Raw genomic sequence first — 15,290 nt, forward strand, 5'->3', positions numbered from 1 at the left:
CCTTAGATCAATCAAGACCCTTAATTTTATTTTATTTGATAATACATCTTCTCTCTTCTAATGTAACCTCTAAAGTCAGATTATGGTATTAAGTTAAGATTTATGAGCTCAGGACCAATACCACTCCTTTTTTTATTGGTTGACCACAACAAATAATAGCAAACGACAAGATGGGTCTGATTATTTGATCAAGATGATTATTTTACGCTCAAAATTCCTCACATTGGGCCCACATAATGAACGATCCAGACCTCATCAGCATTCACCACAACCCACATATACTATCCCAGACCATAGTTTTTTATTTGTTCAAGAGTGAAATAAAAATGCATCATGCAATATGTGGCCCACCATAACATGTGGAATTACTCATCCTTTTAAAAAGGGTAGGTGGACAGCATTTTAGTCATTTGTGGGTCCCCCTAATTAAATGCATTGTTCCCTACCATTTACCTTCCGTTTGGTAATCCAATGCATTTCATTTCAGTGTATATATATATATAAACATGAATTAGAAAAAACACAAACCTGAGTATATTCACTATTTCTTTTTTCAAATTTACATCAAATTCCCCAAACATGGTATAAATTCAATCAATCACTTGTTAGAGAAAAGGTGAAAAAAATGGGATTTTAAGAGAAAACAAATCTAAAAATGACCCTAGACCAAACAAGTCACCCAGAAAAAGAAGAAGAAGAAGAAGAAGAGGAAAATTACGACGATATTCGATCTTGCGTCGGAATTCTCTTACGGGCACCTAACATTTTGTCCTGGCCCGCCGTAGTAAAAATAATTCGCCGATCTTGCGTCGGAATTCTCTTATGGGCACTTAACATTCCGTCCCGGCCCGCCGTAGTAAAAATAATTCCCCCACACACTGTTGATTCCTCCTTGAATATCGTAACAATTCGGATGATCGGCCAAAACTTTAAGGTTCGGCACCGGGATTAAGTTGTTATCCCAATCGACGACTTGTAAGTTCCGAAAGTATGATGATTTTCCGAACCCTTCTCCGGCGAAGTGCCCACTACCCATTTGGGTGGATGTGTGAAATCCCGACAGCTGAGTGTTGACGACCTCCCCTCCGAATTGCACCATGCTTGCGTGGTTTGTTAAGTGGCTGAACAAAAACGACGGCCAATAACCGACCAATAGCCCGGTCCCGAATTCTAGCCACCAATTTCCGTGATTGGGGTCCTGCTTGTCACGAATCACAACATTTTAGTATCACCTAGTAGCTAAATGGCACATATCATGCATGCTAGTGACTATGGGCGTGTTTGGTTACACCAATATCATGATATTAGCTAATAGCATGAAATTTCATGATATTTGTGTAACCAAACGCACCCTAAAGTAAGTTTTTGTCTTAATATTTGGTGCAACCAAACACACCAAAAGTATGTTTTTGTCTTACATTTCTAAAGGAAGCATTTTTGTTCAATGTGTGTAATCAATGTACATATATCTACACAAATCATAGATGTGGAGCCCACCAGCATGCTCATACACTTACAATCAAACGGTCGATCTGATCTGATAGGATGGCCCACAAATCAGAAGTCTTACAATAAGATTCTTTAAATTATATATGGATTATGTATTGAAAGAATCTCTACGATGGAAGGTCCAACTGATCAGTCTTGGAGCATCCAATTGCTGTGGTTCCACTTGGATAGGCCATACCCAATTAGTTTCATCGATCCAACGATCCCTACCGTCTGATTGGTTGGCTTTGCTGGGACCATTGGATTTAGCTTTAATTGTCTGTCTAAAATAAGACAATTGATCGAGCCCTACAGCATATCTGATCCGTTCAAAATTTTGGTTCTGGCCCATCCAACAGGAGGTCCGCAATGGATGGTTTGGATCGGGAAGTTGTACTAATTGGACGGCAAGGATGGTTAATTCACTGATTTTTCAGTATATATTTTATCATTCTGACTGAAATTGCCAACAAAAGTGTATATATATATATATCTAATACAAAATTGATATTCACACCCTTTGTTTTTGACAGGCACCCTTCCAGAAAAAAGAAAGGGTGTACATTTAGCTAAAAACGGGGCATTTATTATCTCTTTTTTGGTAGCTTCCATCGTAAAAAAGCAAAGATGTGGAAAGAGAAAAGCTTTGATGCTCTGCCAAAGTGAGATGGATGATACGCAGGCTCTAAAAGTTAGTTAATAATTGCAGACGTGGAATACAAGAAATTCAAACAAAACTATACAAGTTTAGATGTATCATAAACCAAAATTATGATTATTTATTGGACGGTTTGGAATGAAAAAAATCCAATGGTCCTGTTTCAACGATCAAGTGTCCACCAATCTGACGTCATATTTGTTCAAAAAATCTGATTTTGGGACTGTAAAACATTAGCATTGGTTTATACAATTTAGTCGGTTTATTTTGAGTTATTCTATTCTACGTATATAAGTTTTGAGTGCCTGTGTATCAAGCGTTAGTTTCTACCAGAGTAGAGGGTCTGACAGGTCGAAATGGTGAAATTGGGAACTGGTATGGGTTTTTTAGTCATGTCAAAATACAGTTGTAACAGTTAGTCAAAGTCAAGACTCCTGGTGCTCGTTTTCTGTTCGAGAGTGATGGATCGTTCTCACGCGCTCATATGCCACGCGAACCTTGGTCAATCGAGACTGTCCGACGTGTGGACCCCACTGAAATTGGTCAATGATCCTGACCATCCGATTGTTGCAAAACTTTCCTTTTGACTTTGGGTGTTAGAGGGCAGTCTATTTTGAGCTTCCCATCTGCCTATTTTTTGGGCAGTTTCACCTCTTAAGTGGGATCGACAATTTCAACGGTCATGATTGCTGGATAATTAATTAAGAGTGCTGAAAATAGATGAAAGGTTTTAGACGGGGTTAGAGAGGCAAATCCAAATATGAAACACGTGTATGAGATACGAGCTTTATATAAGGTTGGAAAGTAATTCGACGGTTGAAACTTTTTCCTAGCCATTCATTTGTTTTGATATGCTGTGGCCCACTGGAGATGTGAAATGGCCTGAATTTTATATTATAGAAGATCCAAACAATGTACTGCACCTAAGGGAAAGCTCAGATCTGACACATGTGTCATATTATGAGATATACCACCGTGTGTGAATGTGCACGATTTCCACACGCGTGTGGAACTAGCAAAGCTCAAAAAGCGTGTAGGATTCTTTTCAATATAAAGCGTGTAGGATTCGATAACCTATTAAAAGAAGAAAAATGAATCGAAGGCCCATATTTAAGAGGCCATATGCTGTACACGTGCCAATGTTGCGGAGCGATCTGGATCGTTCATCAACTGAGGGCTAATGTAAGCATACCCAGGCAAAAAAATAAAAATAAAAAATCAGGCAAATCCACTCATCGGGTAGCCTACATCTGAGAAAGAATGGACGGTTAGGAAGATGATGACCAACGGTCTATATTCGATGTGAATATTTGGCCCACCTTATAAATGATCCTTCTTGAAATTTGGGTAGGGACATGCTCACAATGCTCCCCACCTGATGAGTGATCCAGATGCCGTGCAAGTGTGCCACGTACAACACGGTGCACGAAATCACGTATTTAATGGGGTATTTCAAGATCCGGTCCATTGATTAGGTGGGGCCCATCATGCTCATTCTATGGACCAAAAATCAGACTGGTCCGTTCATCAAGCGGGAACACTTGCATGAGAGTAACAGACGGTCAGGAAAAGACCAACTCTCCATATTCCTGCTACAAACGTGGAAAACATGCCTGATTTTTGGGCCACGACATCCTCACATTGTGTACTACCTGATGAATGTCCGTAATATCTCACATGTGCGCCACGTTGGCATGTGTACCGCAAAGGCGTACGTCATTCTCGTACACTTGTGAGTTTGGGCTTTTCTCTAACGTGCGCCTTGGATTCATGTGCGCTTACTATCCTTCTCGTGCAGGCGTGCAGCAAAGTCAAAACAAAAGTCCAGAATTATGAAAAATCAACGGCGCATGTTTAGTTATTGTGTTAATTTTAAATTTTTTTTTTAAAAAAAAACTCTAAATTATTGTTGTTCCATTCTAGCAAGTGGGGCCCATTGTACAGTAATCCAGGCCGTTGATCCGTTGGGTCTCACTGTCAATAGACAATACACCAAACATCGCTTGAATCGGAAGATCCTAGCAGGCAATCTCAGGGCTTGTTTAAATTACATGTGGATCCGTGTTGTAATTTTCTCATTAACCGTCTATGTGTAGGCGATAAGTGAAAGGTTAAGATTATCCTACCGAGATATTTTATTCAGGGAATCGTCCATCAAATCTATGATGAAACAAACCAATGGTCTAGATCAATAAATCATGGGCCCCGCTACCAGAATTGAGTGCTGCATGTACTGTGGTTATAATACTCCTTAGATATTAACTTTCTTTTAAGTTAAATGGACAGAAACGCCCCTTGATTTACGGCCAATATCAATATTGTTGAATTACATAGTTTAGGAACTACAATAATCTAATTTTAAAATTTTAAATATATTGAAATTTTATTGAATTTCTATTTATTAATATTCTAACACTCAATCAAAAGGTTGTGGGTATTGTTTGATGTATATACGCATACGCTACGAGTCTTGCATGCATGGTATTTTATGCATTTGGTGTCTAACTTTTAATTAAGGGTGTGTTTGGTTGCATAAAAAATCACGAAATTTCATGATTATCAGTCTGATTGAATTTTGCTTAACCAAACAAACATAAATATTTATTGTATATTTTAAAGAAAGATTACCTTCCAAACCAAGAGACTAATGTCAAATTGCCCGCCATCGTAAGTCGATGTTGGAGAGATTGCTGCGCCGATCGCGATCTTGTTGTTCGTTTGGACAAAGCCCGAGCATAGGAGGTTGTAGCATCCTGTCGCTTGATACGCATCCGTCTATAAGATTAGAAAAAAAAATAATTAGTAATTTTTCATTTATTGTTTTATTTACAAAGTCATTATATGAGAAGAGAAATTGTACATTAATTCATATAACTATGAGTTGAGTCATGACTCAGTTGAGCTGGGCCGAGTCACTACCTACTTTCAATTCTGATTTGAAGTGTTGAATTGCACTGGGTCCAGCCAAGACCGAGTTGACTCAGACTAGTTGCATAGGACGAGCCAAGCAAGTAATTATAACTGTCCATTAGGTTCATTACACATTTCATGCACTACAATGCAAAAAATCACAATGATATCATGATCCAATCCATCCATATGTTGGCTTCTTTTCTTCCATCCATCCGTTTAGTGAGAAATAAAGCTATTTTTAAAGAACCCGGCCCAACAAATGGATGGCTTGGATTATTGCCTGGACATTTTTTATACCAACAATCCTTATCATCCATTTCACAGGCTACTGATTGGATGGCTAGAATTGCCTAGTCAAGTGTGATTTTTGCATGGTGGTCTATAAAAATGTGTGTTGGACCTAATGAATTGTCCAGATCAATCAATCAGACTGTCTAAATAAGAGAAAATTAAGATTGATTTTTTATACTTACTGTCCAATAAGTGAAAAACCGGGGATAATTATCTCCATATAGCTCTGGACTCACCTGAAGAAAATACATGGTATGTGTTATATAAAATAAATAAATATGTATCATACTTGAGTTTATTTGCAAAAAATAACCATGTCAGTAAAATCATTGGAATTTTAGAAAAAAATGTATTTTTACCGAAATTTTTTCATAAATTCCAAATTAACAAAAGAAATTCCCAAAATCAAAATACCTAGGTAGTGTTTTTTTGAGAAGGAAAATTACCAAAGTATATTGCAATATTGTTATTCTTTTAAAGGTAATAAAGTCATAAATTAGGAGCCCACATGGTATTGTATGACATCTGACCTGTCCAACATATATATGTACCTATTGTGATGATTATACCAACTATCTTTTTTCCACTTGAATTATCAGATGACGTGCACTTGAATTTTGATGTTTTTAAGTGGGGTATATTATTTTTTATGGTGCAGCGACCTTATATTGAGCTTGAGCAATTATTTGGTTATTCTAAACATCATGGGATTACATTTATTGGACCGTTTTGATATCATACTAATATGACGTGGTCTTTTAATTTTTCACTTCATTGTTTTGTAAGGAATAAAGTATATAGTTGGCATTATGATAATGTCTTCCCTAAAAAAAGAACCTCTCCCACTTTTGGTTCGTAGTCATTATTTGCTAAAATCATTTTTTTAAAAAAAATTTATAGTAAAAATCTTAAAATAAAAATAATCCCTCAATATATTAATTTTATAAAATGACCCTTGACTTGTTTGAAATCTCAAAACAGTTTTCAGACGAATAAATTACCAAAATGGGATTACTCTACTTCTTTAAAGTAGTGGTGGAATTAAGCATTGTTGGCCTCACATGCAGTGTGTATGACATTCAACCCATCTAGGAAGTGAGCCCCACCGTGTAGATTATATGCCCCAAAAATCAGGCTAATCAAATAATTTGGAGGGCAACAATGTAAAAAGTTAATATATATTTTTCAAAAGTCTCAAATTTCACTTGTGACCTACCCAACAATAGATTGATCCAATCTTTCTATGCAAATATTCATCATGGTTGGTCGCACCAATTGAATGAGTTGAACCACTAACAAAGAATAGAAAGAGGGCATTTGGATCATTCTGCCACGTCAAAACATAGTTTCGAAAATTCAAACCAACCGAGGCTCTTTCTCATAAAATCAAAACTATTAAGTATTTTTCCATAAAAATTCCAAAACAATTTTAGAAAATAGATAACTCAAAAAAAGCCAGATTTTCATGTAGTACAAGTGGGACCCATGGGTTAGTAATCCAGACCGTAGCATTAAGGCCCACCACATGTGCTAAAAATCTCCCAGGCTTGAAGATCCTCCCACCATATCAAATTGGTGTTTTGCTTTCTTTCTTAACTGTTTATTTGCTGGTCATCAATTGAAAAGTTTCAATCCTCTGACTTGGAAGATTTTTGGGACGTGGGCTAAAAATAAATAAAAATAATTGAAAAAAATAAAACTGTACATGCCTGCCAACCGGCCTCGATGGTGTTGAGATCATCGCCGAAGGAGCCTGAAATGACCCACAGCTGTGATAAGCTGAATTCATTTGGATTGCTAACATGGGGGGGCCACACATTCAAGCTAGCTTTTGCTCCATAGTACTGATCTCCCATCACATACCCAACTGCATGCTGTAATTCATAAATGCATCACAAAATATTGTACACTCACATAAAGCAATGACAACTTTAGTCCCCCTAAAAGACGCGTTTTTAATTTGGCTGAGGCCAGCTAAATTGTGTGTGGGTCCACCTTTTCCATGATCCATGCCGTTGATCGGGTTGTCCCATAGCAATGGACCACACCCATGAAAAAATTCCCCCCGCCGGAAGAAATTTTAGCGACTTGACAGGCAACAATTTTTTTACAGTTGAAGGTCGACTCTTGCTGATGATGGAATTTTACATGGCATGGAAAATAAAGAGTGGGACCCACAAGATGAATGGTCTGGATCAAATTTTGCACGGCCTCGCCTATGGTGTTTGATTTGTAATATTGCTTGTAAATTTAACCAAAAAAAAAAAAAAAAGAAAAAACAAAAAGAAAAGACTGGTTTGATTTGAATTGGAAGCATTTCTTGTTGATTCTTGAGATTAGAATGGTGGTATATTTTACAAGGAAGTTCATAGCATTTCTTCTTCCAAAAGTCCTTGAAAATGTTGTATTTTCCAAATGAAAGCTGTAATACATAAAGAGTGTAACAGAAACAGAAAACAAGACTGTTACCCTGTTTGAGATTGCCGACATTGATGAAATTCTCAGAATTTTATGAAATGGGGGTTTTGATGGTTTTTTTCAATGAATTGCAGGGTACCCATTTACAAAAATCCTTGAGCTTTAAATATCAGAAGCTGTTCTTCAGGAGAGGAAGAAAAAAGACAGTTTATATATATATATATATATATATATATATATATATATATATATTTATTTATTTATTTATTTATTTATTTGATGCTTTGACAAAGATATCTTTGGATTACAATTTTCAAGGAATTTTCAAAAACCGATAAATCAAAAGGTCTTAAATTTTCAAAACAAGAAAAGATAGAGAAGAAAGATTTGATGGCCTCTGTCTTGTTTTGTCTGTTTGGTCCTTTCTTTCATCTTCTTCTTCTTCCTCTTTTCTTTATGAAAGGTTAGATATTATATTATCATAAATTGTCAGAAAATTTTGGGTGATTTTCGTCTTAAATGCATTTTCAATGAATATAAAGATCATTGGATTTCTGTTGAAGCATTCTCAGACATGAATGGAAAGGAAATAGAAGATTTCTAGTATAAAATCTGAAAGGCCATTGATTCTACTCAGAATTAGCTTTCTCTTTTACTTTTTCTCAATCTTCCTACATTGTTTTTTTTTTTTTTAAATTATTATTTTAAATTCTAAAAAATACTATGGGGTTTTCCTAGCAATTTGAACTGTTCAAAAGCGTTAATGGGTTTCTCCCTTTCTTTCATTTCTTTGTGATGATTCATACAAACCTCATGGCCGTTGCTCGTTGAATCACGTCTTACAGCTCTCACTGCGGATCTTCTATTTTTTCTTCCAAATCTCGACACCGAACTAGCTCTCAGGACGTCATTCTCTGATGTTCTTCTGATCGGAATCGTTCCTTCGGGACACTCCTCGCCTGAAATTCTCCACAATTGGAAGCCTACGGGCTCAAAACGTGACGGATTGTGGCCTTTCGGTCTCTCTGGAGGGTCCTGCAAAAAACCCAAGAAGGAAAAATGCAATCTTTCAGTATCTTAAAATCACTTGCAAAACTCAAAAATCCAAATCCTTAAAAGACTACAAAGAAAAATCTGAACTTTTATTTATTGTAATTTCAACTACCATTGGTTTCTGTCCTTTCAATAGGGGATGATCAAATGCTGGTTGCTGATGAGATAAAACACAATCTATCAGATCACCATCAGGACTCTGCATCCATCAAAAGCACCCCAAATAAGAAAAAAAAAATCAGCTTTCAACAGTAAGGGAAAAACGATGAAAGGAGATTTCTGGGTTTTTGAAACAATGCCTGAATTGTCTTGACAGGAGGCTTATTAATCTTCCTGAGATGGGCTTTGATCCATTTCAACTTCTGCAATTCCTCCCCTGGTTGGAGCGTTTGATTCGCTGGGAAGCGGCCACCAGCCGCCGACGAAACGGGCTTAACAGACACAAGGAGAAACCCAACAAAGATGGCAATGATTGGGGATGATTTGCAGCAGCTAGAAGCCATGTTTTAGGAATTTCGTTGTGTTTCTTCTTCTACAACCGTTTGTATCTGTATGCATTGTTGTTGTCTTGTCGTGGGATTACAAGGCCACATAATCCCCTCGTTTTTTGTCCCATCACACTCCATTTCCTAACAAATCCATCCAAACGAAGAAAACCTCTCTCTCTCTCTCTCTCTCTCTCTCTCTCTCTCTCTCTCTCTCTCTTCCGAGACCTTGGTCTTGAGTGTTCGGACAGAAGTTTCAGGCAGGGGAGGTTTTATTCAGAGAATTTCCCATTTGGGGATGGGAAAAATGGATGGTGGGATTTGCTTGAAAGGCCTAGATTTTGATTAAAAAAGGATGATGGAGTTTTGGTGGGACACAAAAAAAAAGGAAGTCTCAGTCTCCAACACAAGGATTGCTGCAACTTTAACTTCTTTTTTGTTTTTTAAGAAAGGGATGGATTACACATACATGCTACTGATGATTTCTGTTATTCTTTTCTTGGGCTTGGGCAGAGAGGAATTACACATGATTCTGTTATTGTTCTATGTTCTTTTACTTTGTTCCCCTTTCTCACTTCCCTAGATGTTCTTCTGTCAGCCACTGTAGGGTGGTTTAAATACCAAAAGAAAGTTAGCCCACTTTTAATTTTTTTAATTTTTATTTTTTCAATTTGATATTTGTGATTTTATATTTTGTTTTTTGTTTTGGGTTTCTTATATATAATTTTTATTTTGTTATTTACTTATTTGTTGGTGGTTTAAATACCAAAAGAAATAACCCACTTTTTTTGTGAAAAAAAATTGTATTTGTAATTTTTTGTTTTGGCAAAATATATTTTATATTTAATTATTATTGAAGTTTTAGTATTAAAAAGTTTTTTTCGTTAATTTTTAATAATTCGTATGAGTAATTTTAGTTCTTTATTTTGGTTTCTCTTCTTTTAAAATTGCAGTTTTAATATAAAGTGCATTTTTTTTTAATTTTGATTTTTTTTTAAATTTAAATATTGCCCTCTAAAAGTCGAAGCGTGGCTGTGTGCTCATATGTGTGCATGCGCCTCAACAACATGTATGAACATATGTGGTTGCGTGCTTGGGCACGTGCATGTGCACAGGTAGATACCTTTACATATGCCTTCATGTTTTGTTATATATATATATATATATATATATATATATATATATATATATATGTGGGAAAAGGTACTATGCGCTCGACCTCACGATAAGCTCCCGTAAGGTCGAGCTATGTGGGCCCCATCGTGATGCGTGTCGACCATTAACACCGTGCATTTGATGAGTCCCCTCTAAATTATGAGATATCTCAAAAATCAGCTGTATACAGAACTCAAGTGGGCCATACCATCTAAAATCATGTGAAGACACCATTAAAACATATAAAAGCACTTGGTGGGGCTCACCTAAGTTTTGAATGCTGCTGAAACTTGGTTTGAACCCTCATCAAAGTAGGACACATAATGGATGGGCTGGATTTTCCAACCACATCTCGGTGAGCCCAAAAAATGATTCTGAATGTTTTAATGGTGCACGGCCCCTCTCCACTTCTGTATGTGGTGTGGCCCACACAAGTCACGGATTGACTTGATTGAGATCTAGGCCTACAATGGAATGGTGCATCTGACTGATGGGGTAGATGTTCGAAACGCATTACGGTGGGGCCCACACAGCTCAACCTCGTGGGACGGACTCGTGAGGCCGAGCGCATAGTACCTTTTCTACATATATATATATATATATATATATATATATATATATATTATTGAATAGAGTTGGAAGTAAAACTAATAAAATAATTTTTGAACTTCACATGGTGCAAGTTACCATTTTGAATAGATGATTAGGCACAAAACATGTTGCTCAACCTATCATGTGTCCTGTTATGTTGGAAATATGTGCATTTGTTTTATAAATATAGTGATAGTTTTGTGTTTATATTGCTAGTCCGATAATCATACGCCTGAATAAAAAAGAAGAGTTGTTTTTTACTATATGACTTTTTTATTATTATTATTATTATTTTTTACATGAATGATAATAATCTAATAATTTAAGCTTCTTTGACAAAGTGAAACGGTAGAATAAGATTCATGTAATTCAATCCAATTAATTGAGATAAGGCTTGGATGACGGTGGTAGTGATGACATTCATTTGCAAATTGCAGCCCACCTTATAAGTCAACCACCATGACTTATCGACCACGTCAATTACCAAGTGGGGTCTACCTAATGGACAGCGTGGATCTCATAATCATGCGCCATCTTGGCACATGAGCGCGTGTGCAATCCTAATGATGCAGTTTAATTTTAGTTGAGTTTGTTTATATACTAATAACCTCTTATCTAATTTATGTGAGCACCAATGTTGGGACCTTTCCTTCCCTCTTTTTAGGCCTTTGGCAATGATGCTTGCTACAACTCTATCTTCCTTTTCTTCTTCTTCTTCTTCTTCTTTTTAATATACTTTATTTTTTTTATGATTATTATTATTAGAAGGAAGGTATACATGATGGGGGGCCCACCAGAGTCACTCTCATATCAAAGAAGGGTCATTGAAATTAAGATATCTTAGTGGAAGCCTTGCAAAGTTGGATTGAAGAATAGATTCCACCCCACATCCAAGTAAACCCATATTTAAGGGCTGGGCTATATTGACAGTTCACCACCAATTTCAGAACGTTGATGACTCATCCAGTGCACATTTGACATATATTCATCATAATCCTCACCGTTCAAATTCTCGACCCTATTAAGGATTGTGCCAAGCCCGAAAATTACCCTGATCCAACAAGTTTAATTATCCATTTGGCCTGTTGTATCTAGACCGTTGGTTATCTTTTTCTTTTCTAATCGCGCATTTGATTGTCCACAAATGAACAGACTTATCCATTGAATCGCTGCGATTTCTAGGCTAAATGTTCCGAATGTAATGGGCCCCATGATTTGGAGAGCCTACCTTTAATTTGAATGCATCACCACCATCTAAAATGTGTTTGTGAACTCTCACTTTAACCTTGCGGATATTAAATAACATGAAATTTTTATTTATTTATATTATTAATAATAATATTTTTATTATTATTTACACGTTACAAGGAAAGCTTAAATATCCTCTTAACATTGGAAATCATCCAATGGGCTTATGTAAGTAAACCTTCCCATGCACTTAGTTGCATTTGGGCTTCTTGTCATCCCTATGACTTATCCGGACCATCCATTAAGTTCAGTCTACCCTTTTCCCACTACAGTGAAAACATAAAAGCAATCGGATGGTCTTAAACACCCTTTACTGGACTTAAGTTCTATAATGATCTTATCCATACATTTTTTTCATGTTAATGACTGGACGGTTGAGATGACCTGATCAGTATTACTTATTCAAGGCAGCCTTTGAGAGTGCACTGACCCTAATGGATGGTTCAGGTACGTGACGTAGATGTCAGAAAATCCAAATGCAACTAGCTGCACGGGAGGGTTTCCATACACTTGGCTGTTGGCCCACCAGATGATTTCGCTTGTTACCTCGATATTTCTACTCGGTGAGATAAGATAGTCACAATTAAGAATAATACGAGGAAAGATCCAGGACAGTCGACTATACGGGAAGTTCACATACAGCTGAACTTCTGTGGGACCCACCTTGATTTGTGTGTGGAATCAAGGACTAAAACCATGAAACAATGTAAAATCACGGACTAAAACCTCCACCATGAAACAATGTAAAATCAAGGACTAAAAGCCCTAAATTCACAGGGCATGGCCCACATGAGTTTTTGGGGTGTTCATTCGTCCTGGTGGGGCACACCTGATGAAGATTTTGAATGGCATGAACACGTTGCGATGGACCCCACCAAAATCAGGAAGTTTCTTTGGTGGTTGTTCCCTTCTCCACGGTTATCCATTGATCTCTGTGGTATGGCCTACCTGAGCTTTGGATTAATCTAAGTTTTGGGCTGTGGACATAAAAATGGGGATTGTAACTAATGGACGGATTAGATGGCATATACACATCACAATTGGCCGGACACTGCTCCAATGTATGGAAACTTCCCATACAGATAATATAATATATTTAGAGCACAAGTGGGCTCACATATGATTGTGATGGACCGTTGGGTAGAAAAAATACACTGTAGATTGAACAATCCCCCCTTATCACCCAAGTCAGATGATCAGAGCCATTCAAATAAGGGCCAGCAAAATGGATGGTAAGATGTCTTTACTCTCATCGCCTACTCCGCATGCAGCATGCTCTAAAATCGTACGGCTGAGAAACCAATCATAGTTGTTTTCAGGTGTGAAATCTATGGTGCTTGATGATCAGTTCTTGTTGGTCACAGGTGGGCCACTCATATGATCGTAGCAGATCATAGTTTAGCACGACAGAACATGATCTGAGCTAGTCTGAGTGATTGTACCTACTGTTAAATTTTCAACGGTGGCTAGGATCTGCCATGCGAGCAAAGGTCCGTCCCGCTGTTAGGTCCATGGCCCAAAACTCAGCTTCATACATGATTGGAAAGAGTGCAACGTGACCGTTCAAATTTGTTACCTTTGTGTGGTCTAGATCAATCATAGATGGACCCAATTTCCGGTTTCATGCCTAAATTTTGTCATAGCATCTAATTGATGGAGCAGATTTTAAATAATCAAGGGTGGATATCATTCTCCCAACCTTTTCCTTTGATATGAGATGAGATGTCGAATCATAGGTAAGCCTGATGAGATGACAAATCTAATGGTCAAAGTGAATTTTACATGCACATCGATGGTGGGCCTCATATAGGAACCGTTCCAAAAACAGAGATCTCTATCAATGTATTAAACAATGTTTTTATGGGACATGGCCACCTTGATTTTTTTGGGGCCCACCATGATGTGTACCTGAAATCGACGCTGACTATTATATTACGTGTGTAAACCCACATGATTTTTACATTGACACATTTCTAGGCCTTATAGTGATGTTTATTTGTCTTCCAACTTGTTCATAAGATTCCATAAACATGGACGAAGGTAAAACACAAATATAAGCTTAATCCAAAACTTCCATGGCCTTTGAGGATTTTTCAATGGTATATATTCACATTGTTTTTTGTGTTGTGGTCCATTTGAGTTTCAGAAGTGCTTAATTTTTAGAGTTAGGCCTTAAAATTATATGATAAAATAAATGGAATGAATATATATATTACAGTGGACCCACAAAGTTTACTCAGTAAGTGTAACCTACCGAGTTACCCGCTACGCAATCCACTCCCCATTTCTAACCTGTGATTCGGATAGGTCACATCGACGGAGTAAACAATTGAAAGATAGACATGAGTGCTTTTATACAGGGCCGACCATGATGATTCAATGAAATCCATTCCAACTATTAGATGTCACACCAAAATTTGGTCCTAGAGCTCAAAAGCTAGGCCCATTTGTAATTCTTATAGACCACACAAAGGAGAAATAGTTTGGACGATAAGCATTGTCCTGCACATTGTTTCAAATCTCAGGGTCCACATGAGTCATGGATAGGGCTAATTTTCAGGCCTTTACCTAACACGAGGTGACTCACCTAGTGTTCGGAGTGGATTTCGTGTCAATATCGTGATGGGCCCACTTGAACTACCAACCCCTCTGGGTGCATTGGCCGACACAAACCGCGTTTTAAAAAATAAAATAAAATCTTATTGGTAAGTGTTACTCGGATTAATGAGGTAGCTAAATGCGGATTGGCTACTCCCCCTGCCACCGGCCAATGGCTGATGGTTGGTGCTCTGTGGGCCCCACCATGTTGTATGTGTTTCATCCATTCCGTCCACTTATTTTTGTAGATCATTTTATGGTATGAGAACAAAACTGAGGTATATGCCAATCTCAAGTGGATCACATTAAAGGAAACAGTGTTGAATGAACGGCGACCATCAAAAACTTTTTGGGCTCAATAAAAGTTTTGGATCAAGATGATATTTGTTTTT

General features: G+C 37.2%; 1 pseudogene; it reads right to left on the reverse strand.

The window, feature by feature from the left end:
* Window positions 1-511: 511 nt before the first annotated feature.
* On the reverse strand, window positions 512-9,889 carry LOC131235212 (protein neprosin-like; annotated as a pseudogene).
* Between the last annotated feature and the right edge of the window lie 5,401 nt (window positions 9,890-15,290).

Source organism: Magnolia sinica, chromosome 19 (genome assembly GCF_029962835.1).
Source record: "Magnolia sinica isolate HGM2019 chromosome 19, MsV1, whole genome shotgun sequence".
Classification (NCBI taxonomy): Eukaryota; Viridiplantae; Streptophyta; class Magnoliopsida; order Magnoliales; family Magnoliaceae; genus Magnolia; species Magnolia sinica.